Source organism: Hippopotamus amphibius, chromosome 2 (assembly GCF_030028045.1).
Source record: "Hippopotamus amphibius kiboko isolate mHipAmp2 chromosome 2, mHipAmp2.hap2, whole genome shotgun sequence".
NCBI classification, from domain to species: Eukaryota; Metazoa; Chordata; class Mammalia; order Artiodactyla; family Hippopotamidae; genus Hippopotamus; species Hippopotamus amphibius.
In genome coordinates this window covers 88711190-88734138 of record NC_080187.1, presented here as the reverse complement: position 1 = coordinate 88734138, position 22949 = coordinate 88711190, and the positions used below count along the sequence as shown (strand labels likewise).

Sequence of the window (22949 nt, the reverse complement as noted above, 5' to 3'; positions counted from 1 at the left end):
GGAGGATGGCAGCCTGAAGAAGAGGCCCACATGTGAGGAACTGAGCCAACAGGTGAGCTTTCTGGGGAGAGGACCCTTCAGCCCCATTCAAGCCTTCAGATGACTGCAGTGCTGGCTGACGTCTTGACAGCAATCTCAGGATCATCTCCGAGAATTACCCGCTTAGCCACTCCTTGACTTTTGGCTCTTAGAGTCTATATGAGATAATAAATATTTGTTGTTTTAAGCTGCCAAGTTCAGGGTGATTTGTTATGTAGCAATAAATAAGTAATACCAGGGCCTGGCTTATTTTTTCCTATGGTCCCACATAATTTATTACTCAAGACTGCAATCACTCATTCATGTGTCTGACTCCTCTGCTCAACCTTCTCTGCTTTGAGGAAAGGAATTCAGTTGACTGTTGAATCCCCATACCTAGAACAGTGCTTAGCACACAGTAGGTCTCAATACATGTCACTGAACAAATGCATAAAGTGAAATGAGATAAGGGACATGGTTTCAGACCACACCATGATTACTGCTTGCTAAAGAGTGAGTCAGCACAGGTCAAGTTGGGTTATTCTCTCGAAGTGTGAGAAATTTATACTGACCATTCATTTCCTCTCTTCTGTTGTTACTGGCCTCCCTACCATCCTCCCAAATAGCTCCCAAGTCAAGTTCTGTTCTTTTGTCACCACCATGGAGCTCTTGGAGCGGTGATTTGAGGTCTGAGAAAGGAGCGGGACTCAGTGGAGACCATTACTGCTGCGGCGGGCTCCTCCCAACTCAGAGGAAGAGCTTCTACAATTCCCTAGACGCTGGAGACACTCTCCAGAGGAGACTGTTCAAGGTGTGGCATGTAGAAGTAAACTAGACCACGGGACAAAGCAAAAGGAAGGGTGGGACACGAGGCTTTTAGATTTTTTTTTTATTTAGGAACTTTTAAAAATGTCAGAAAGAGGCTAAAAGTTCAGTTACTACTCTAAGTGGCGTGGTGTCTGGTTGCAAATGTTCTAGGAGAGGCACTTCTACGTCCAGACCCAGCCCTGCTCACCCTAGGAGAGCCACGTCACAAACCACCCCTCTCCTGCCACCTGCTCCCCACACCACCCCGCACCCTGTACCTCTCTAACTGGCAACCGCAGTCTCTAACTGGCGGAATATACGTGGGAGGTTTTCAAAGAACCCCTGGACGGCTCTGAATTCCCATCAGGCACTAGCTCTCAGAATCTGTTGATAAAGTCCTAATGAAACACTATGAAAAGACCAAAAACCCTTTAGTCTGAAAAGAATAAATCTCCCGTGGAGTGCATGATAACAGAGATCCCATTTTAGGGCAGGTGGAAACGTCCCAGTGTGCTGAAAAACCACATCACCTGGGGGAACACGATCAGGCAAATTTAAACACCATTTACTCTATTTTTCTCACATGCTCAAGAATGGGGGTGAGGGGGGCGTCCCTGGTGGCGCAGTGGTTAAGAATCTGCCTGCCAATGCAGGGGACATGGGTTCGAGCCCTGGTCTGGGACGATCCCACATGCCGCGGAGCAACTAAGCCCGGGGCGCCACAACTGCTGAGCCTGAGCTCTAGAGCCCATGCTCTGCAACAAGAGAAGCCACTACAATGAGGAGCCCACCCGCCACAACAAAGAGTAGCCCCCGGTCGCCAGAACTAGAGAAAGCCCATGTGCAGTAACAAAAACCCAACACAGCCAACAAATACAAAAATTGAAAAAATAAATAAACTAAAAAAGAAAAAAGAATGTGGGGGTGGGGGGCAAGCATGGCCCATTACATTATCATCTCCCATGCAGAACTTTTTGGGGGGACTCCATAGCCCTCAACTTGGTATTGTGTGTGGAGTCCTGAGCATGGAGCAGGCTGGTTTGATTTCAAATCTCTCATCTGTTACTTCTAATTGTTTAACCACAGGCAGTTAGCTTTCCTGAGTCTCAGTTTTTTTAATCCGTAAAGTGAAGACACTAGTAATTACCCCCTAGCACGCACTAAAAACATGTTAGCTGAATCTGAATAGGGTTCTCAAGGCCAAAAGAAATAAAAAAATCTGCAAGTGGAACTTGGGAATGCTCGATTAAATCTAAGGCCGGCAGAAAAAAGTAAATCATAGGATGCCTACGCGCTTGGGATGTTGTGCTGCTATTTCCAAAGGTAATTTAATATCATTTCAGGAAATGTAAAAAACAGCATGACCCACGAGAGCCACCAAATGGGAGTTCCATTGACCATGTCAAGCTCAGTCTTTTGTTTCTACCTTTTCAAAAGGATATTAATAAAACTGAGACTATGCTGGTAAAAGCCACTAAAAAAGGGACAACATTGCAAATGACTTGCCAAAGTTAATATGCCTAAGATCCTATTTGATCCAAGAGTCTGAGCTTCTACTATTTCCATCTTTTATACAGTTACTGTCACTTCTGTCCACTTGGCACTTATTATTGTCAGGAAAAATACCTCTATGATCAAGTCACACAGGCCCTCTCAGAAGTCTAGTGAGGCGCCTGCCATGTCCAGGTTTTATAATAGCTAGACATATCTCTACAGACGAAGACACATGGAAGCATAATTGGGCGCCAAAGGGCCAAAAAACTTGTTTGCCTTTTGCCCCCTCCTTTTCTTTCAGATTAATAGTTGAGCTGATAATTTTACTTCTGGGTGCCTCAGCTTCCTCACCTGTAAAATGGGGCTTGTATCTGATAGGACACTTAGGATTAAATGAATTAGTACGTAGAAAGCACTTCAAAGTGAAACTGGCACACAGTACATGCTAAATAAAAGAGGTGTTATGCTAATGATCATTATTAATTTTTAAGGGAAATGGCTTTATGTAAATGTTAGAGAAGATTTCAAGCATGGTTGGCATGCGCTAAAATGGGAAATATTTACAAATATATACATACGAGGTCCCCTTTGATATGCCCCCACCCCCATCCCCCAGGCCAAATGTTTCTCTGGAGGCCTTTTCTCATCAGCCTTGTACAGTGCGCCCTACACACTGCTAGTTAAGTCAGAGCAAAGGGTCATTCTATGCATTTCCTATTGCTGAGTAATAAATTACCATAAAGTTAGTGGCTTAAAACAATACAGACTTATTAATCCCACAGTTTATGTGGGTCAGGACTCTGAGCACCACCCGAATGGGTCCTCTGCTTAGAAGACCTCAAGGTTGCAATCAAGTCATTGCCCAGGCCAGCATTCTCATGGGAAGTCTTGACTGGCGAAGAATCTGCTTCCAAGCTCATTTAGGGTGTTGACAGAATTCATTTTCTTGCTCTTGTGGGACTGGGGGCTCTAGTTTCTTGCTGGTTCTTGGCTGGAGACTGCCCTCAACTCATAAAGGCCACCCGTGGTTTCTTGCCACATGGGCTTTTCCAGCAGAGCCACTGACCTCATAAAGCCAGCAAGCAGAGTCTCTGTGGGCGTGTTCGCCAGGCAGACCCAGCCTTATAAAACATGACGTAATCATGTGCAGAGCATCCCACCACCTTTTCTGCATTCTGTGGATGAGAAGACAGTCACGGGCCCTGCCCACCCTCAAAGGGAGACGATTACACAAAGCATGAACGTGAGGAGGCCACTCAGAGGCTTTCCACCACTGCCGCAGAGAGGAAAGGCTGTGCCCCACTTCCATGTACATCCCCCAATTCATCTTCTGTTCCAACCACAGAGGTCGGACAAGGTTTCATTGCCTGTTGATTAGAGGGATGAAATGTAGGGATGGCGGAGGAAAGTAGAAAGAACGGAGTTTAAGAGAAGGTCAGAGAAGAGACAGTAACTCTCTCCATGTAAACTGTGGAAGCGGTGATGTCAATGCCAAAAACAGCTCCTTAAATTCCAGAGTCCCTCCAAGACAGCTTTGGGGAAGGCAGTCTGAGTAGGCCCCTGAGGTGTGTGAGGTCCAGGCCTGATTCGGCCATCCTGGGACCTACTGAATGGAGTCATGAGGATGGAATCTGGCCCCTCACCATGAACAAAACTGTTTGCCACGTGGGTTAATGGGAAGGTATCTTTGACCTTCTTTAAATCCATAAAGGATTATTATCAAGACACCACCCACTTATCCCCTATATCTTCTGAGGAGGGAATGGGGGAAATGGGTCCGAACTTCAGCAAGAAGAAATTTGTATAGACCTAAGGAAAAAAGTCTTAACAATAATGATGAGTAATTGCTGAAACAGGCTATAAAAAGAAACTATAAAATATCTGTCCCCTGAGCTGAAAAAAAAAATAGGCCAGACACCTACCTAGATGGTGGTCCAAATGCAATGAAGGAGATGGTCCAGACCTTTCCTTATGCACATAGTAACACCTTAAAAATAAACACTTAGTCATGTCTTAGTCATTTCAGGATGCTATAAACTAGACCGAGTGGCTTATAAAACACAGAAATGTATTTCTCAGTTTTGGAGGCTTGGAAGTCCAAGATCAAGGTGTTGGCAGATTTGGTGTCTGGTTAGCGCTTGATTCTTAGTTCATAGATGGTTACCTTCTCTCTCTGTCCTCACAGGGCTGAAGGGGCAAGAGAGCTCACTGGGGTTTCTTTTATAAGAGCACTAAACTGATTATTAGATCATAAAGGGCTCCACCTTTATGATCTAATAATCTCCCAACCGCCACACCTCCTATCACCATCACTTAGGGGGTTAGGTTTCAACATATGAATTTAGGGGGGAACAGTCAGTCTACATCAATTAAATAAACAAACAGCAATTGAAGTTTGTTTCTTGCTATTGATGACCAGCCTGATAACGCTATTTTTTAAAATTGTGATTCTGGGACCACGTGTGTCAATATCATCTGAGGTATTGTTGAAAATGCCAATTCCTAGGTCTCACTACCGATGTAATGAGTTAAAATCTCTTGCGGTGGGGCCTGGGCATCTGCTTTTTTAACAAATACCCCCAGGAAATGTTTATGTACAAATAGAAGTTTGTGAACCACTGTAAATGTAATATGATCCATAAAGGAACTTGAATTCCTTCTTTCCAATCTCCTCATCCCTACACCACTACCCCCAAGCCCAAATTCCAAATGCGCAAATATTATCTCCTCCTTCGAGCCAGCGAAAAAAGCATCCCATAGCCCCCTGACTTCCATCCGTAAATACGGTCAAGCAACCAAACTACATGGATGTACGCAATGCTGCTGCCATGCTGGATCCCCAGGGAAATTACGTAATAGGTCTCTGGCACATATCACGGTTACTACAGCTACAAATGAACCCCTACCCCATCTCTCCAGGAGACCTGTGTTCTGAGCAAAGCCACAACAATATGTCTGATGCTTAGACCCCGGGGTGAGGAGTAGGGGCACGCTTGGAAAAGTGTGTGTGCTGCAGGGAAACTCGGGGTGCGCCACCCTAACCAGTGTGGAGCCACCGTCTGAACTCTGTGTCTCTACACACTGTACTTGAATTTTTTGCAGGACCCTATTAGGGTCCCCAAGAGAGCTCTCGTATGAAGTCCAAGAAATCCAAGGAAAATGTGGAGCTTACATGATGGACTAATTTCATTTCAATAAAATTCCCATATTACATTCAATGCGCCTGGCTTTATTAAGTTTTGTCATAAACGCTGGGAACACTTCCAAATTTAGGCTTGCACAATTATTTTTATTGGTGCGTGAACTAAAAATGGTATACGCATAAGTCAGAGTGTACATCTGACTTCATCTGGGGAGCCAAAATGAGCTTTAGTTTGATTTATAGTCATTTTACCCCTGTAAATGAGATACAGGAAATCGGGGTTAGAGTTTCTGATCACAGCATTCCTAAACCCTCTGCTGGTCCCATCCATGGCTCTGCCATGTATCTAATGAATTTAAATTCCAAATGTCTATCGGCAACCCACAAAGTCACCGAACAAAGAGGCTGGCTTATTTTCAGACCCAGAGCCATCCAAACTGGTCAAAAAAAATAGAGGTTTGTTGCACTAAAGTGAGACTGGGGAGCTCTCTCGGTGCTTTGAAAGGTTTTAATTGCTATGGAAAAAATCCTTTCAAAGATTTTTCCCTTAACATGGGCCCCTTGGAAACTTTTCATAGGGGAACTGTAAAATATTTATACAGCTAGCAGCACTGTTGAAAAAAAAAAAAAAAAAGCAAGCAAGCAAGAAAGAAACATAGCACTGAATGAGAAGCAGACTTGAAACGAGCCCTGCAGATTCAGGGGATCCGGGGAGGGGAGGTTCCGTGATTTCAACCCCTGGAACACAGAATTAACGCCTCCCAGCCAGGTCTGCAGACAGAGTCCACACGAAGAGGCCCTATGTTTAGTTTAAATCTCTGTTGGTGCCATTTTGAAATTCTTCATCTTAGAGTAAGGGGCCCTGCCCTCTCATTCTGCACCCAGTCCCGCATGTTACGGGACTGGCTCTGCTCACAGAACTTCCCCAGGACTGCTGTTTTCAGACATGTCAGTATGATTCTCCCTTCCCTTTTCTGTTGGCTTCTCTTTTGCTTTTATTTTTCTGCAGGAACCTGCAATTCTGACCCTCCCCTTTGCCTGCACTCAGTGGCATCAGCTACAGGTCCCATTGGCTTGTTTGGCTGCATACCTCCTGCCTACGCAGCTTCATCACCCCAGGACACAGGAGGCAACCAGCCCACATGCAAAGTCCCAGAAAACATGGCACTGTTTTTGTGAATAGACCAAAACCTGGAAAATTTTGGAGCTGAAAAGAACCGTGGTGATTTCATTTTATAGAGTAAATTTAGTCCTGGAGAGAGCAAGGAAATTTCCCAAGGCTACTTTGTTTATGAATATCAGGTTAGGGACGTGACTAGCTCATTCTACAGTGTCTGTAAAAAGAGGTTAACATGGACAATCAGAGTCCCTAAATAGCCCCCAAACTCATGCGAACTCTGACTTCAGTGTTTTCTCAACACTTTAATCAACAATGACATCATTAAAGAGAGGGCTGAAAAGATAATCTCTTCCTCCACACCAAACTCCCAAATATTTTCATTTCCGCCCACACGCACTTTATCTTTTACTGGTGAGGCTATTTGGTAGTTTAAAAATGTAAATCGCATGGCCTCTTGGTGGCTCCAGCCTGCCATCAATGCTGACAACCCAATAACCTATGGAAAGGAGAAGAATCCAAGGGCTCAAAAACCCCACAAAGTAGATAATTAACACCAGAGAAATCAAGATTTGGCTACATTACGGTAGCTAGAGTACTAAGGGGCAGGATGAGACATGGCCTTGAAACTTTCTAACAGGGGAGAATGGGTTACAGAATTACCACAGTCTAGTCAATCAGAAGGGACCCTCTTGTCTCAAGGCTGACTTAATTGCCATAATTCAATTAACATGCTTCCACTAACTGTATAAGCTTTTAAATGACAGTTCAACAGCAGCACCATGGAGAGTAAGCCATTTTTTTTTCATTTTTAACTTAATCTTAAATTAATTATAAGTAAATTGCATTGATTTCTTTTTTACATCCTGCCTTCAACTGTTTTGTTGCAGAACTAGCACATAATTTAAGAACCCTGGGTCTTATGTGAAAGAGGCATTTAATACCACGTGAGGAAACGGTTCTATTCATAAACGCAGAGAAGCAAGCTTCTTCTTTCCTTCCTTCCTCCCTCCTTCCTTCCCACCCTTCCTTCCCACCCTTCCTTCCTTTTTCTTTACAGATGACTGTTCTAACCAAATGTTAAATGAATTAAGTAGTAATCACATCAATGGAAAGAATATTTACTTTTCAAATTTTTGACCTAGAAACAGTGTCTTATGCATGTCAAGAAATATTTGTTAAATTAATATCAATATTAATTATTGGATGAAATGCTTTGGGCATGATAGAAAAAAGCTGAAAAGGCATCAAAGCCCTAGTCCCTGATCTCAAGAGTATAGACATTCTTTTAGGAGATAATATGTAAATATGTGAACATAACAGGTCATTCAGAACCTAGCTGGAATTTAAGATACTAAAGGAGTCCAACTCGAGGATGGAAGATGCCTTAGAGGACTGGGGTGGGGAGGGTGGGGGGGACTCAAAGGGGAGGGAGTCAAGGAAGGGAGGGAATACAGGGATATGTGTATAAAAACAGATGATTGAACTTGGTGTACCCCCAAAAAAGTAAAAAATAAAAAAAAAAGATACTAAAGGAATGCCTAGCATATAATATATAATAAAAATATAAAAGGAATGCACTGGATACTGAGAGGAATGCATAGTATACAGTATAAAAGTGGTAAATCAGATTACCCCTTCTGCTGAGAAAGATAGGAAGACAGGCTATCAATATGAGTTTTCCTATCTACGCACAAATGAGAGTTGACAAATGTAAATTACCTGCTACGAACCAGTGGACAGTGGCTCTATCACAACTGGAAACATTTCAACAAAGCAAAGGATGCTTTGTTGGATTGGGTAGGTACTTATTTGTGTAGCAACACAGAATCATTTTTTAAAAAATATTTTTTATTGAAGTATAGTTGATTTACAATGTTGTGTTAGTTTCAGGTGTACAGCAAACTGATTCAGATTATACATGTATATTATACATACATATTCTTTTTTAGATTCTTTTCCCTTATTGTAAAATATTGAGTATAGTTCCAGCACATATTCATTTTGAGATACCTTTAGAGTTGACTTCCAACAAAAGCATATATTCTTGGCACCAAACCATACCCAGTTTTTGTATATTTTCATGATTTTTGATTGAGTGAGAAAATATACAGATATGCCAGAATTTTTATAGTTAAGACCCCGAAGTTAATTAATCACAGAAGAATTAGAAGTAATATTGTTTTTCTTGAAGGTTATTTGTTCTACTTTTCTACCTAGCACTTCATCTTATTTAGATCAAAGTTTTCTCTTATGCATTTTCAACTTAATAATGTTACAAGAAGTACAAAAAGTACAGGCAAACTCATATTCCCACTAATACTATCAGATAAACTAGGTGGTGTCAGCTCGGTTAGTTGAAAAAACAAGAGACGTTTAAATTGAGGTAGCTACTATGCTATGCAGGGTTCTAATGGCAAAGGAGACCTTGGCCCATGCAGATGGGACTAATCCTTCACCATCTTCAGGCCAGACTAACCATCACTTCCTTGTGGAAACTGCCACCTCTTCCCCACCCAGACATGAGGCCTCTAGTTATTGGCTACTTTGACTTACAGAGCACTGAACACTTGAACTTGATTAATTATTAGCAATCATTGAATGCTAGCTCTTCCCAATAGGCCACGATTTCCCTGACAGTCAATAGAACCTGTCTGCTCACCACCATTTTCCAGCATGACATCTAGAATGTCTTCTGCAAACATTCTTAGGGAGTAAGAAAAAGAAAGTAAAGCTCCTTCCTCATTCTGCTAAGGTCCTTGGATTAGTTGTGCACCTTTCAATTGCACCTGATAAATATCTGGCTTGAACTACTTTAAATTTTAAAAGGCAGTAAGGCTTATAGGCCGATAGGTTCATAAAACCAAACCTTGGAAAGGCCGAGCTTAGAGACAGTATTCTCTCATCTTCATTTCAAGACATTCTAAGGAAGGGTTCTGATTGACTCAGCATAGATCATATGTCCAGACCTTGGCTAGAAGGACAGGTCCTAAATTGGTCTGACCTGGTCCAGTGACCACCTCTGTAGCCAAGAGGAGGGCAGAGTACTGTTCCCGTGTCCCACCAGCCATAACCCTGTGCTATGAGGGAAGAAGGAAGGAAGAGGAAGGGAGCGGAGGCTGGTAGGTACAGTAAGCAATGATGCTCACAGAGTGTCCCAGCCCAGCCTGGAAGCAACGGTGCAGTTCCACAGTTCTGGACTCTCAACGCCAGTAATCTTGGCATGGATGGTTTTTATTTTATTTATTTAAGAGCCACAGGGATCCATGACAGCTCATGTTACCATTCCTATCGCTATGGACTCTTTCCTGAGGATATGCCCACAGGCCAATAGCAATTTTACAAATTAATTCAAAGGGTGCTACCAATATAACTACTTGTGATTAACTGACTTAGAAATTCACACATATATCATGTTTTGTTTTGAGGAAGACTAGGGGGGCAGGAGTGGCAACAGGGCTAGGGGCGAGAGGTGTTGTCCTAACTTCATTCTGAAGGATGCTTTATTGCTCCTCTACAGGAAAGCACAGAGTGGCCCGTCATATCTGATTCTTCTGGGGCCCGGGAACTCCCTACTGTTTTCCTGTGTGCTTGCACTGTTTTCTCCCGCTGAAGCTACTCGTGTAAATCAATCCCTCTTACACAGAGATGTGTACGATGGAACAGATTTTTTTTCCTTTATGAGTTATACTTTCAGCCCACATGTGGCTGCACATGAAACATCAGTTTTTTCCCCCCTTTTTTACTTTGCGTGTCCAGTCAGGCCTCTCCTCTGTTTACATAAGGACAGAAGAAAAGTTTGAGGAAGGTAAAAGGGTCGCTGGGCCCATTATCCCGGCCGTCTACGGCTTTCTCTTGCCATTTCCTCTCATCCATCACTGTCCTCCCTAGAAACTCATCCATATCCCTTGAGATCTGGTTATTTTTCCTAGGTAATGCTCCTTGTAGGGAACCTATTTTAAGATTATTATGTTCTCTGCAAAGCACTTTTGCCAGAACTTTCCGGGTGATCCCAATTTTCTGTCTACTCGGATTCTGTTTTTGCTGTTGAGGCCATGCAGGGAATATTTGCATTCTTTCTGATTGTGGGGAATGGTACAGTAATCTTACACCATATATATTTTTATACTGAAAGTTATAAGAACTTTATTTTGCATTCCTTAACCATGAGCCGTCAGCCATTTTCCATCCTTCACAAGGGCAACTCAGGCAGGCCTGCATCTCCGCTAGAGAGTTCCCAGAGAAGCCCTGTAATTGAGTCCTTTCACCTCTCATTTTGGAATAAAGGAGGTTATGCTTGTTTGTTTCCTTTGGGATAAATACTTAACATTTCTAGCATCTTCAGCTGTCTAATTCCCAGGTATTTCATGCTTCTAACACTGTTGTCACAGCTGTTTTCATTAAAAATAAGCACAGGGCTTGAGAGAGTAGAGAGAGGGCCCAGCTAGGAAACAAGAAACAGAGACACAATTGCCTTAACACTTTGCTGACTTAATGAAGATGGGGTGGAGGGACAGAGGTGTTCACTGATTCTGGGGACAAAGAACGTCAGTGTCTTCCATCCTTATATTCTGCAGGAGATGGTTCCCCGAAGATGTGAAAGACAGTGTTCCATGGTCAAGTAACTTTGGGAAACAGCATGTGAGAATTTCGGGAGCACATTCGAATATTAAAGGTGCTGATGGCTTCCCATTAAATAAATCTATTGAGTTTTGTTTATCTCAGCATGCCCTACATTTATTTGAGCTTGAAACACTTGCCATGGTTTACCCAGAGGCGACCTGCAGAACGACATCCCTTGGACTACCCACTCAGAAGACAAAGAGATACAATTCTGCTATTTTGCAACGGATATGCTCTTTGTAGATGCTAAAGACATGAATTTAATTTCCTTCTTAAATCGTTGCTTCACTGCGTGTCTCAGAGACTTGAGCCAATGGGATTATTGACTCAGAGGCCAACCTCTGAGGGTAGGTTCTTGGCATCTTGAGCGAGATAATGGGCAGGAGAGACAGGTGTTATAGAGAGGGAAAGGATTTTTAAAAATTACCTCCAAGTTGACATATCTGGGGGTTAGGTTTGATGGACTGGGTAGAATTTTACCTAAGGGACATCCAGGCAGGAAGAGGAGGTGGAGAAGGGAAGTTCGTTCTTCCCGGGCTGGCAGCATGCGGGGACCATTAGAGCAAGAGGACGAAGGGTGGACGGATCAGGTCTGTTGCATTTTCCCTGGGGAGCCTTTGGAGTAGAGACGAGAGAGACCGGGTGACTACGGAGCGCTCACGTCCCTGATTCCTACCCAGGAGACACGGGGTTTCGTCTGCAGTGTGGACAGGCAGAGTACCCGGAAGGAGCTGTACTGCTCTGCTCTAGGTTTCTGAAGGACATGGATGACCCACCAACTCCCATAGGACTCAGATGAACTGAGACTCAGCAAGGCTTCCATGGGGCCAGACACGTCCTGTGGCAGAGCTTCAAAGGGATGCTTAGGACCTGAGAGAGCCAGGATGTGGCCGAGTCAGCCAGAGAGACCCTGACCAAGGTGAGAGGAGTCAGTACCAGGTCTGCCAATGACCGCCTTCAGCATGTGTCCTGACAGAAACAGAGGACAAAACAGGTATGCTGTGTGGTGTATGACCCCTTCCCTCTACCCCAGCAAGATCACGTGAGCCCTGCTTGCTGCCCCAACCACACCCCTGAGGCCGCTTTGTAGAGAATTTGGGGGAAAGGGGCAGAAATAATGAAGACTGAGCATCACTTATAGAGAATATTTACTTGGGGATTGGACTAAAAGAAACTGAATTGCACAGTTATTTCCTGCCTTTCTACCCATAGTGTGGGGTTTGTGAGAAAGGCCAGGTTGATAATAAACAGTATAAAGAGACTACATATAAAGAGATATTGCTACAGTCCTTTTTTTGTGCATATATTCACAAAAGCTTATCTCAGGCCACCCAATCCCTACTTTTACGTCAAACTGCAGGACTGCCATAGTGCATCAAAAGTTTATTGTGTGGAACTGTAATATTGGTTTGCTTGGCTGTCTGTCTTATTGGACCATGAGCTTTTTTATTGCAGAGGCCTAATTTCATTCATTTCCCCCCAGCAACCTAGAATAATACCTTGATAGAGTAGATATTCAATAAGTGTTAGTTGAAATGAATGAATGAGTGAAAGAATGAAAGAAATATGCTCAGCCTCTGCATCTCAGTTGATTCTCCACAGGGGAATCTCACCTGGGTACTCTTTTTTTTTTTTATTGAAGTATAGTTGATTTACAATGTTGTGTTAATTTCTGCTGTAGAGCAAAGTGATTCAGTTATACACACACACATATATATACATTTTTTACATTCTTTTCCATTGTGGTTTATCACAGGATATTAAATATAGTCCCCTACGTACTGTAGCAGTATTCACAATAGCCAAAACATGGAAACCACCTAAATGTCCACTGACAGATGAGTGGATAAAGAAGATGTGGTGTATATATACAATGGAATACTACTCAGCATTAAAAAAAGAATAAAATAATGCCATTTGCAGCAACATGCACGGACTTAGAAATTATTATACTAAGTGAATTAAGTCAGAAAGAGAAAGACAAATACCACATGACATCACTTACGTGTGGAATCTAAATACAACACAAATGAATTTATTTATAAAACAGAAACAAACTCACAGACATAGAGAACAGACTTGTGGTTGCCAAGGGTGGGGGTGGAAGGATGGATTGGGAGTTTGGGGTGAGCAGATGCAAACTGTTGTATATAGAATGGATAAACCTGGGTATTCTTTGTGATTGCAGGAAGAGAAACAAGGCTTCCTTGGAGAGTTTGGTGGCAGCCATCTTTCTTTATAAGCACAACATCCTTTCTTCTTTTCTTTATCTCTTTCATCTGTTTTCAACAGCTTATTTTCTTTTCCCTTTGCCTTTCTTCGCTGGGAATGCTTTGGAAATGAAGGTGACACTGGCTGGGAGAATGGAGAAGTGGTCTTGTCTGGGAGTATTCCCAAATCCTCCTGAACTGTGACTCAGGAAGACTCAAATTTCTATGACAGTTTTTGGCTTGAAGGAAAAAGAGAGTCTTCTGTTCATAGTCTGATACTCTTGCTAATCTCTAAGTGACTTTCCTGTCCCTGCATTCATCTTGTACCCCCTCCCCTTCTACCACTGTAATCTCTGTAGGTCAGACACAGGCTGCTTGTCTTGTCTATATGGCTTCTGTAACTCCTCTGTGTTCCCATGAGGCTTTTTGATGACACGTTCTGATGGACTGTAATCAAATTTATGCCTATTTTCTCCTTTAGATTGCAAGCTCATGGAGAGCTTTCTTTGTCTTCATTATTGCATCCCCATGTTTTATAGTATGGGCGTTTAGTATATGTTTGCTAAATGATTAAACTGGATATTTTATGATTCCTTAAAAGCAGGAAAAGAAAAACTTACTTTCCAATGCATATAGGTCTTTCTATTTCCTGCTGCTTCATCAAGCCTAGCAGATGTCATAGAATGTCCGCCCTCACCCTTACCACCTCTAGCCGAAGAGATGCAAGAACCAGTTGACTTATCTGTTTCTTCCATTAACCTGAAAGCTCCATGAAGACTAAGATATTGTCTATTTTGTATACTCTTACCATCTCTTTACCTATCATTATACCTGGCATATAATAATAACAATTTAGCAATTATGATAATAATAATAGCTACAACAAATACTGTACTTTTCCCGAACCAGACATTCTTCTAAGTGCTTTACCTGTATTATCAATAGTTCATTCAGTCCTCACAATAACCCTTTGAGGGAGATACTATTATCACCCACATTTTACATGTGGATAAATGGAGGCACAAAGAAGCTTACTAAATTGCCCAAGGTCATCTTGCAAGTAATGAGTAGAACTGGAATTTCAGCATAGGAATCAGTCTCCATAGCTTGTGTGTCTCACCACTAGACTACACTCCATGACACCACTAGGTAACATGGTACCGTACTCTACATAGCTACTCTGGGTAATGGGCTCATTTGTGGGAGCAAATGTAGTCAGACTGGCATAAGGACACCACTTCCTTGGGGCTGAGGGGTCTCCAACACAACAGGGAGCAGGTCGCCCAAGTTTATAGGTGGAACAGAAGGGCGTGAACAGCATATAGGGTAGAGTATAGAAGAGTGAATGGTTCAAGAACATGGAGGAAAGTAAGGGGTACAGTTAGAGGCTGATGTAAGTAGGAAATTTGAATGAGACAGGGGTCGGTCTAAAGGAGGTTTTTGAATAAATTTCTATGTGAGGCAGTCTCTAGAATTCCCACACCACCTCTTCTAGAAAACCTTTAGTAAGGATCTACATTATTTTTTAAATTTGGCTTTCTTTAAGTAATACCCTTACTAAGACTGGGAGTCTTAGTCCATGGAGTTCCAGAATTGATTCAGGTTTTATAAGCAGTCTGCGAGGTGTGTAAGTTAACGGATACAGCCTCAACCCTGTCTTTGCATCTCTTGGGGGAAGAATGAGGAGAAATGGTGATGACTGGAGCTTGAAACCAGCTGTAATTTGAGGATTTTGATCAAGTTTCCTCTTGTTTTGGAGTTTGGGATTCATGCATTCAAGAAACTGCGAAAGGGAAAGAGGGAAGGAAAGGATGAGATGGTGCAGAAATAAGAATAAGAGAAAGTGAGATGAGGAGGTAGAAAAACCCGCTTCTTTGATTTGTATGGTGTGATTTCTGAAACTGCTCCAGCCTTTACATAAATCTATAGGATTTATGTGGCTTCATTAATCACACTTTCTTTTGAAATGCAATTTTCTGCCACGGAGCCTTTGAACGTTGACATCCAAATACAATATATTCTTTTAAAATCACCTCTGGATAAAGGCTACTTTGTTGAGGTAATTCCCCCAGATTGTAGGTGGAGTCTGGTCCTCAGATCTTGATGATAATATGCTGAAAATAGAACCTGCCTTCAGAGAACAGAAGAGTTCTGGTATGATTAGGATCCCAGTTGCAGACACCCTGGGCCAGGAATCCATGGAGAAAGAAAGAAAGAAAAAAAAAAAAGAGCCCCGTCTTCGATAAATATATAACAACTAGCAGCGCCATCTAGTGGCAACTCGTATGTCTCTTGGAGTCAGCTTGACGGTGACTTCCATGCCTAGGCTCCTCGCTCAATATCAAACAAGCTGGAAAACAGGAGTTCATCTTTCAGGTGGCAACGTGACCTGAAATCTGATGGCAGGGCTTAGGTGAAGACACGAATGTGTTAAAACTGCTGCCAACCAGAGGCATCCAAGGCATGTTTTTTGGTTTCTTTTTGGGGAGTTGACTTTTGAATGCTGGTTAAGTCCACAAAAACAGCAGAGAACAAAAATTGTGTTCCTGGGAAGGGATGGAAAGGAACACTGTCATCAACACGGGAGTCACACTAGATACGCACCACCTTCTCTAACACTCGAATTCCCCCTGTTTTGCTAATCAACCGAAGCACAAAGAGGTCAGGTGCAAAGTCAAGCTGTCAGAGCAGCAGAGGTGGGATTTAAATCCATCTGCCTAGAAAAAGTTTCTCTTTGATTCAGCTTCTGAGAAGCTGAATTCAGCGGGAATTTTCCTTCGCTGGAAGACCCACATTCCCAGGCCCTGCCACAGATCTTTAGCCTTTCAGGGTGATGTGACTGAGATAAGTCACAACACTTTAGAAAAGGTAGGGGCACCGGAAAGGTGCCTCATGCTTCCTATTGGCTGAGCTATGGAGAGCAGAAACAGCCCGCTCAGATCCTGTGAGTTCAGTTGCAGCAGCTGGTGGTGGATCAGTGCTCTCTTTCTGCAAGTCACCACCAGCTGCCACTCTTGGGGACACTGCTGCTCCAATGAGCTGGGGCTTAAGACCTCCAGCCCCTGCAGCAGGGATGGCAGCCACACCCCCACCATCCTTTCTCCCGCCTATTGCTCTCTGAAAGCGAATCCCATCCATCCAGATTTGGTTCTAATATATTATTTTCTACATGTTAGTGTATTTTTATTGCACAAAACAAACAAACTACATTCTTTATAATCAGGGACTAGATAGCTGTTGATTTTGAAATAATGAAGTACTCGTTTGATGACCAATTTACTTGAGGCTGTTCAACTGATGACTTGGTCAGAAAAAGCTATGTTAATTTGTTTTATTTATGAACACTTGCTGAAGTATGGACTAGAAAATATTGGAATGTAAACTCTCTTCAGGACTTTGCTGGTGGCGCAGTGGTTAAGAATCCACCTGCCAATACAGGGGGCACAGGTTCAATCCCGGTCCAGGAAGATCCCACATGCCAAGGAGCAACTAAGTCCATGCGCCACAATTACTGAGCCTGCACTCTAGAGCCTATGAGCCACAACTACTGAGCCTGCATGCCATAACTACTGAAGTCCGTGCACCTAGAGGTCGTGCTCCACAACAAGAGGAGCCACTGCACTGAGAAGCCAGTGCACTGCAACAAACAATAGCCCCCGCTCACCACAGCTAGAGAAAGCCCGCCCGCAGCAACGAAGACCCAATGCAGCCAAATAAATAAATAAATAAAATTTAAAAAATAATAATAAAGAAAAAACTCTCTTCAACTCCACAGGATAATGGTAGAGATTAAGGAGACAGGTCTGGCCTACTATACTGTAGAGAGCAAGAAGAGGCATTCAGCTAAAGCCATAAACTTATGGTAATAAAGCAAGCCTATGTAATTCTGAATTTTTAATTTTGTTACTCAGTTACAGTTACACAGGTAAAATGTTTTACTTGAGCAAACTCTATAGGCCACTGCAGCTACACCAACATGAGGGACATAAAGTAATAGGTTATACAGAGAATTAAGACTTCCTCTTGCTATTTCAGTTGATGCCCAAGAAAAGAAGAAAAAGGAGGTTTCCTGACTTTTCAATTTGAATTCAAATTTCACAATTTGAATAAGCAAATCTAGGTGATAACAATGTAATTGACTGTTGAAAACTATAGTTGCCAAAGCTATGTGATCAAAACAAGCATTCTGTTATATGCTAATGTTTCATCCATAATATTAGAAAGTTGTCAGGGACTCTTACTTTTGCCCTGAAATCCTTTATAGTTGACATTTTGGAGAGATATTTTTTGAAAGATTAGATCAGAGTCACTCTGATTTTCCATCAGCAAGTATTGGCTTTGGTATAAAATGCAGACAATGTGAGCATGGAAGCAACGATGGGGTCTGTTGAGATAGTCGTAAAATGCTTTTTAAAAAACTAAAAGCAGATATTGTCTCAAAGTTAATATAATTAAAAATTAGGATTAATTTCCTCTGATAACGCAGGCTTTAACACTCTGAAAACCAACTGGATATGGGTTTTAGAACAAAACTTCAATTTATATTAACATCAGCAAGAAGGCAAGATAGGAAACCCAATGTCAACAAACTCTGTTGTTGAAAACCACCCCTGATTTTTATGACCCTCGATCATGGTAACCATGTGAAGAGAGGGGGAATCCCAGGATGGCAAACTTGAGTAAAGATCTGATCAGTTAATGGACTCTGACTTGTGCTACCCCTGGTCTAGAGTCTACACTATAACTTTTTAAAATTTCTGAGACCACAGCAAGGACCCTGTTTCCTAATGGAAATCTCACTCTAGAGTTTCTACCAACCGCGGCTGGGTGGAGGAGGAGGGCACCACATAGCCTTGAATCAATAAGAATAAATATCATCTGTTGCAATCCTACTAGGTCCCAGTGTTGCATTTTTATTACAAGCCTCAGTACTAAGTGTTTTTTGTTTATGTGTTTGTACACTCTTCTTTTAATTTTTTAAAAAATAAATTTATTTATTTATTTATTTTTGGCTGCATTGGGTCTTTGTTGCTGCAAGCAGGCTTTTCTAGTTGCAGAGAGCAGGGGCTACTTTTTGCTGCAGTGTGCAGGCTTCTCATTGCTGAGCGTAGGCTCTAGGCACACAGCTTCAGTAGTTGTGGCTCGAAGGCTCTAGAGCACAGGGTCAGTAGCTGTGGTGCATGGGCTTAGTTGCTCTGCAGCATGTGAGATCATCCCGGAGCCGGGATTGAACCCGTGTCCCCTGCATTGGCAGGCGGATTCTTAACCACTGCGCCACCAGGGAATTCCTCTTCTTTTAATTCTGGCATTATCTCCCTCTTCTTTATTTATTTGACTCTGAGAGCTCAGGTAACTTGCTCAAGTTCAAGAGCATTTTTGTCGACAGAGTCAGAAGACTTTGCACTCTCACCTGGCCAAGCTGGGAAAGTAGTCACCCAGGGCAAGAAGGCCCTTTGGTGGACATCGAGGAGAGAGAACGTGAAGTGCTTGCTTGTTCTAGCAGTTCCTCCTTCGACTGTGTCCCTAAGCTCCAAGTTGAGTCCAGAAAATTGTTGTATTTTGACCCCCTCCACTATCTACCCCCCACCTGCTTTTCTTTTTTCACACGGTAGTAGAGGTATTAATAGTGTGGGAACTGAATGCATGGGTTTGCGGAAATAGCCACCACAGCCACCAAATGGTGGGTCCAGTAATTCAATGGGAAGATACTGAGGTGGCTCCAGCGCTGGCAATCCCCCGGCTTTGGGACTGGCCTTCAGACAAGTGTCATATACACTCTTTGTGATATATGACTCTACCCCCGTGGACATAGTTGATTGGCCCAGTAATGGGCACCTGGCCCAAACCAAGCCAATCAGATCTTTCCCCAGGATTTTCTGAACCAGCAACTAAGGGGCTTTCCTGCGGGCAGCAACGCTGCAAGTATAAAGATCAGGAATTGATGCTGGCTACCATGTTTCCTGCCGCATAGAAGTTAGTCTGAGAGAATACAGACAACATTCAGAAAGAAATGTGGGACGAGATGGAGAGAGTGTGTCCTGATCATCTTTAGTAACCTGGTTCCTCTTGTTTCTGAAGCCCCCTGGTACCTGTGCCTGGATCCATGCCTTTCTTTGCAACCACTGAATTCTGGCTGACACAATCTCCTTCCTCGAATGATTAATTCATTGCATTTTCAGTCTCCTAAAAGAACACAAATAACCTTGGATTGGGCTTATTTTTTTTAAGCTGTTTTAAATTAAGGAACAATTGCCACTCAGCTGTCTTCTTAGAAGTATTATTCGTACCAGCCAGCTGAGAAGGCCTTGCAGACTTGAGGCAGAGGCCAGGCTAGGCTTTGGAGATGGGGAGTCAGAATTTGTGAGAAATGCGGGGCTGAGGGGTGAAGGGAGGTTAGAGAATAAACCACAGGAAGACGTGACCTCAGAGTGGAAAATGGTTTTGAAAGTAGTCTTGGAGGAAACAATAAACACACGTATGTATTTTTTTACTTCATGCCATTCTAAAGGCCCATCCTTCTGAGCCCATAATCCAGTAGAAACTGCTTATTTTTTTCTTTTTAAAGAGAGGGGTGATATTCATTGCAATTTTTCTAGAATATTATTTCTAAGACTATACTAACTCTGAAAGAACTAAATAGAATCTGTGCCCACCCTCAGCATATATTTTTATTTGAAATTGTATTAGTGTTACATAAATAACAAACATGAGTTTTTGCTAGGCCACCCCTGAAATAGGGGCGAGAGGCCTTCAAAATCATCGTCTAGTGATCCCTCATTTAAAACATGGCGGGCTATAATTTCAGAGCAGTAAACTTCATTATAACATACTTATATTTGACATTTTCAGGCTGTATTGTTCATGTTTTTAAGTCCTGGAGAAAGGCCCATTAAAGCTGTGTTACTCACATTAATTCAACATTTAGCCATTTATAATAGAAATCCCAGTCTTTTGGAAAATGCCATTAAAAAAGTTTCACCATATATGGACATTATTTATTGCTTGAGCCCCACTGTCTACTTATAATATGCCCTTTATCAGACCCAAATGCCCACTTCAGAGAATTTCGTTTTGAGCAACAACTGGCTTCTTACATTATCCAATGAGGCAGGAAAGTTAAATTACAGCCAGTTCATATCATAGAAACAAAATGTTTCCTGCAATTACTGATAAGGGACAGTTCATTTTCTCTCTGTCATCCTGAAAAAAACCTCCTAACCACACTTCATGCCTGGTTAAACAGGATTTCCACATCTACCGCTGACATCTTTCCAAATAATTCAGGGTTGTTATTACTGTACAGCCCTGGCAAGGCTCAAAAGCAAGCAGACTTGACGAGTCTGCTCAAAGCAGAGCTTAAGTAGTTGTAATTAATAATAATTACATGCCCACTACACTCCAGTTTTATCATATTATCCGTCAAGGCAAATAAAAAAACCCACACACAACACGCTTGCAACAGGATTAGGGCATTAATAAAGCCACTCTGCCTAGGTCATCTCTCTGAAGTTTAAAATATTTGTAGCAGTTTCTGTTTTATTGATTTTTATTATTCTATGTCTGGTTGCAAAATGTTGTGGGATAGACTACAGCTTGAGACCCACGCTGTTCTCTTCCAAAAGACTTCTCCCCTCCTGCCGTGACTCGGATTCGAACCGAGGTTGCTGCGGCCACAACGCAGAGTACTAACCACTATACGATCACGGCAAGCTACAAGGGAGCTGAGGTCCAGGCCTCCTGTAAGAGGCATTGCAATATTAAAATCTGTGGAAACACTGCCATCTATTGCCTAAATATGTACATTTTCTTAATACTGGCAAAGAGGAGCCGTGTTTCGGTAATCTCCAATTATTTAAAGGAACAATAACAAAGTGCCTAACGTGAAACTAATATTGTCTCCTTGATGGGTGAAATTGTATTACGTAACATTCACTGGATTCACCGTCAGGAAACGGTAATCAAAGTAACAAGACTGAGAGAACCCAGCCTGTTGACTCATGCTTCCTACTTTAAACCAATAATGAATATAGATTTTCCACCCCCAACCGCCACCACCAATTACGTTGCATTAAATGACATATGAATATGAGCCTCTTTTGCGGTTTCTTCACCACTAGCCTTATTTCCATGTACTTAGGCAGCAGAGACATAAAAAATATGGCAAGAACAAAATGGACTGAGGACTGGAGAGAATCAGGAAGGCTTGTTCTTCCTATTGGAGGAAGCCAGGGTGAGCACACACTGACTGGATTCTTTCAAATCCACTGATCCCTAAAGGCATTTTTTTTTTCCTGGAATATTTGTCTTAAGCCACAATAATGTCCCCCCCACCCCCCCAAAAAAATCTTTCTGATAACATTAGCAACCCACCACACAAAGAAACTGGAGTGCTCCACACTAAATAAACTTCAAGGAGACATTTTTAAGACATTTCCTTGATATTAAAAATTCCAGTCTTCTGGACAAGATATTCCCCAAGGTTTGAAAACCTTAAAAGGAAGCACACAGGAAAACCTCTCTCTAACACTGGATTGTTACAGGGTGTCTGCTTTAAGCTTTCTGAAGGGAGAGGCCCTGGGAGCAGCTGGGGCTAGCTGGCACTGTGTGCGGATGGCAAGAACTGAATCCATCTGTTGAGTGGGTGCCAAGAGCTCCAGCGCTTCTGGAAGGAGGATATTTCTGCAGATAAAAGCTTCAGACACAAATGGTCACTGCCTCCCTCCCTCCCTCCCCTCTGATCATCTATAGCCCTTTCTATCTTCCCTCAAGTGCTCACAAATCCGTTTTTCTTCCATGGTCACAAAGAAAATTATTGCCCTGAGTTCCTGAGCCTTATACATTCTGTGCAGGAAGCAAGGCAGTGCCCTCTGGCCTGAACAGGAATGCAGGTGGGGGAATTTGCTAAGAGGTCACTCCGTGGCAAGGGGGTAAAGCAAATCTCCTGGCTGGCGAAGGGGAGGTTCCCGAAGCACCAGCATGTGTGCATCACCGTCAAAATTTTTGCTGTGGGTGCATACCAATGGAACAATAAGGGAAATCTCTCTCTTTAAAACAAAACAAAACAAAACAACTCAGAGTACAAATTGTGGAAACAGACTTTCTAGAGTCTAATTTGGCTTTGTCACTAAGAGGGGGAATTTGGGCTGCTTCTTGAAACTTTGTGCCTCGGTTTTCTCATCTGTAAAGTGGAGGCAGTAATAGTAAGTACTTCATAGAATTCTTCTGAGGACTGAATAGGTGATGACATGCCAAAAACTTAAAGGATGCCTGTCACATGGTAAGCATGGTAGAAATGATAGTTATATTATTTTGTTTAAATACATATATTTTCAAAGGAAATTTTATAACATTCCATAAATTAAAAAACACATCACATTCCCTAAATAGAGATCACTATAAAGTAAACTATGAAAACAAAACAATAGAATTAAATTCTATCCAGATATTCTGAACCCAAGTTTTGCTCTCAGTTAAAGAAAGGAAGGTGGGCAACAGTAGAAAAGCTGTTAAAAATATATTAGCCTCTCATCAAGGCTTC

The 22949-nt window shown here is 42.4% G+C and overlaps 1 non-coding gene across 1 annotated transcript; it reads right to left on the bottom strand.

The window, feature by feature from the left end:
* Nucleotides 1–21046: 21046 nt before the first annotated feature.
* TRNAH-GUG (transfer RNA histidin (anticodon GUG)) lies at nt 21047–21118 on the bottom strand. Its single transcript has one exon. It is a non-coding gene; the product is annotated as a tRNA-His (tRNA).
* Nucleotides 21119–22949: the final 1831 nt, after the last annotated feature.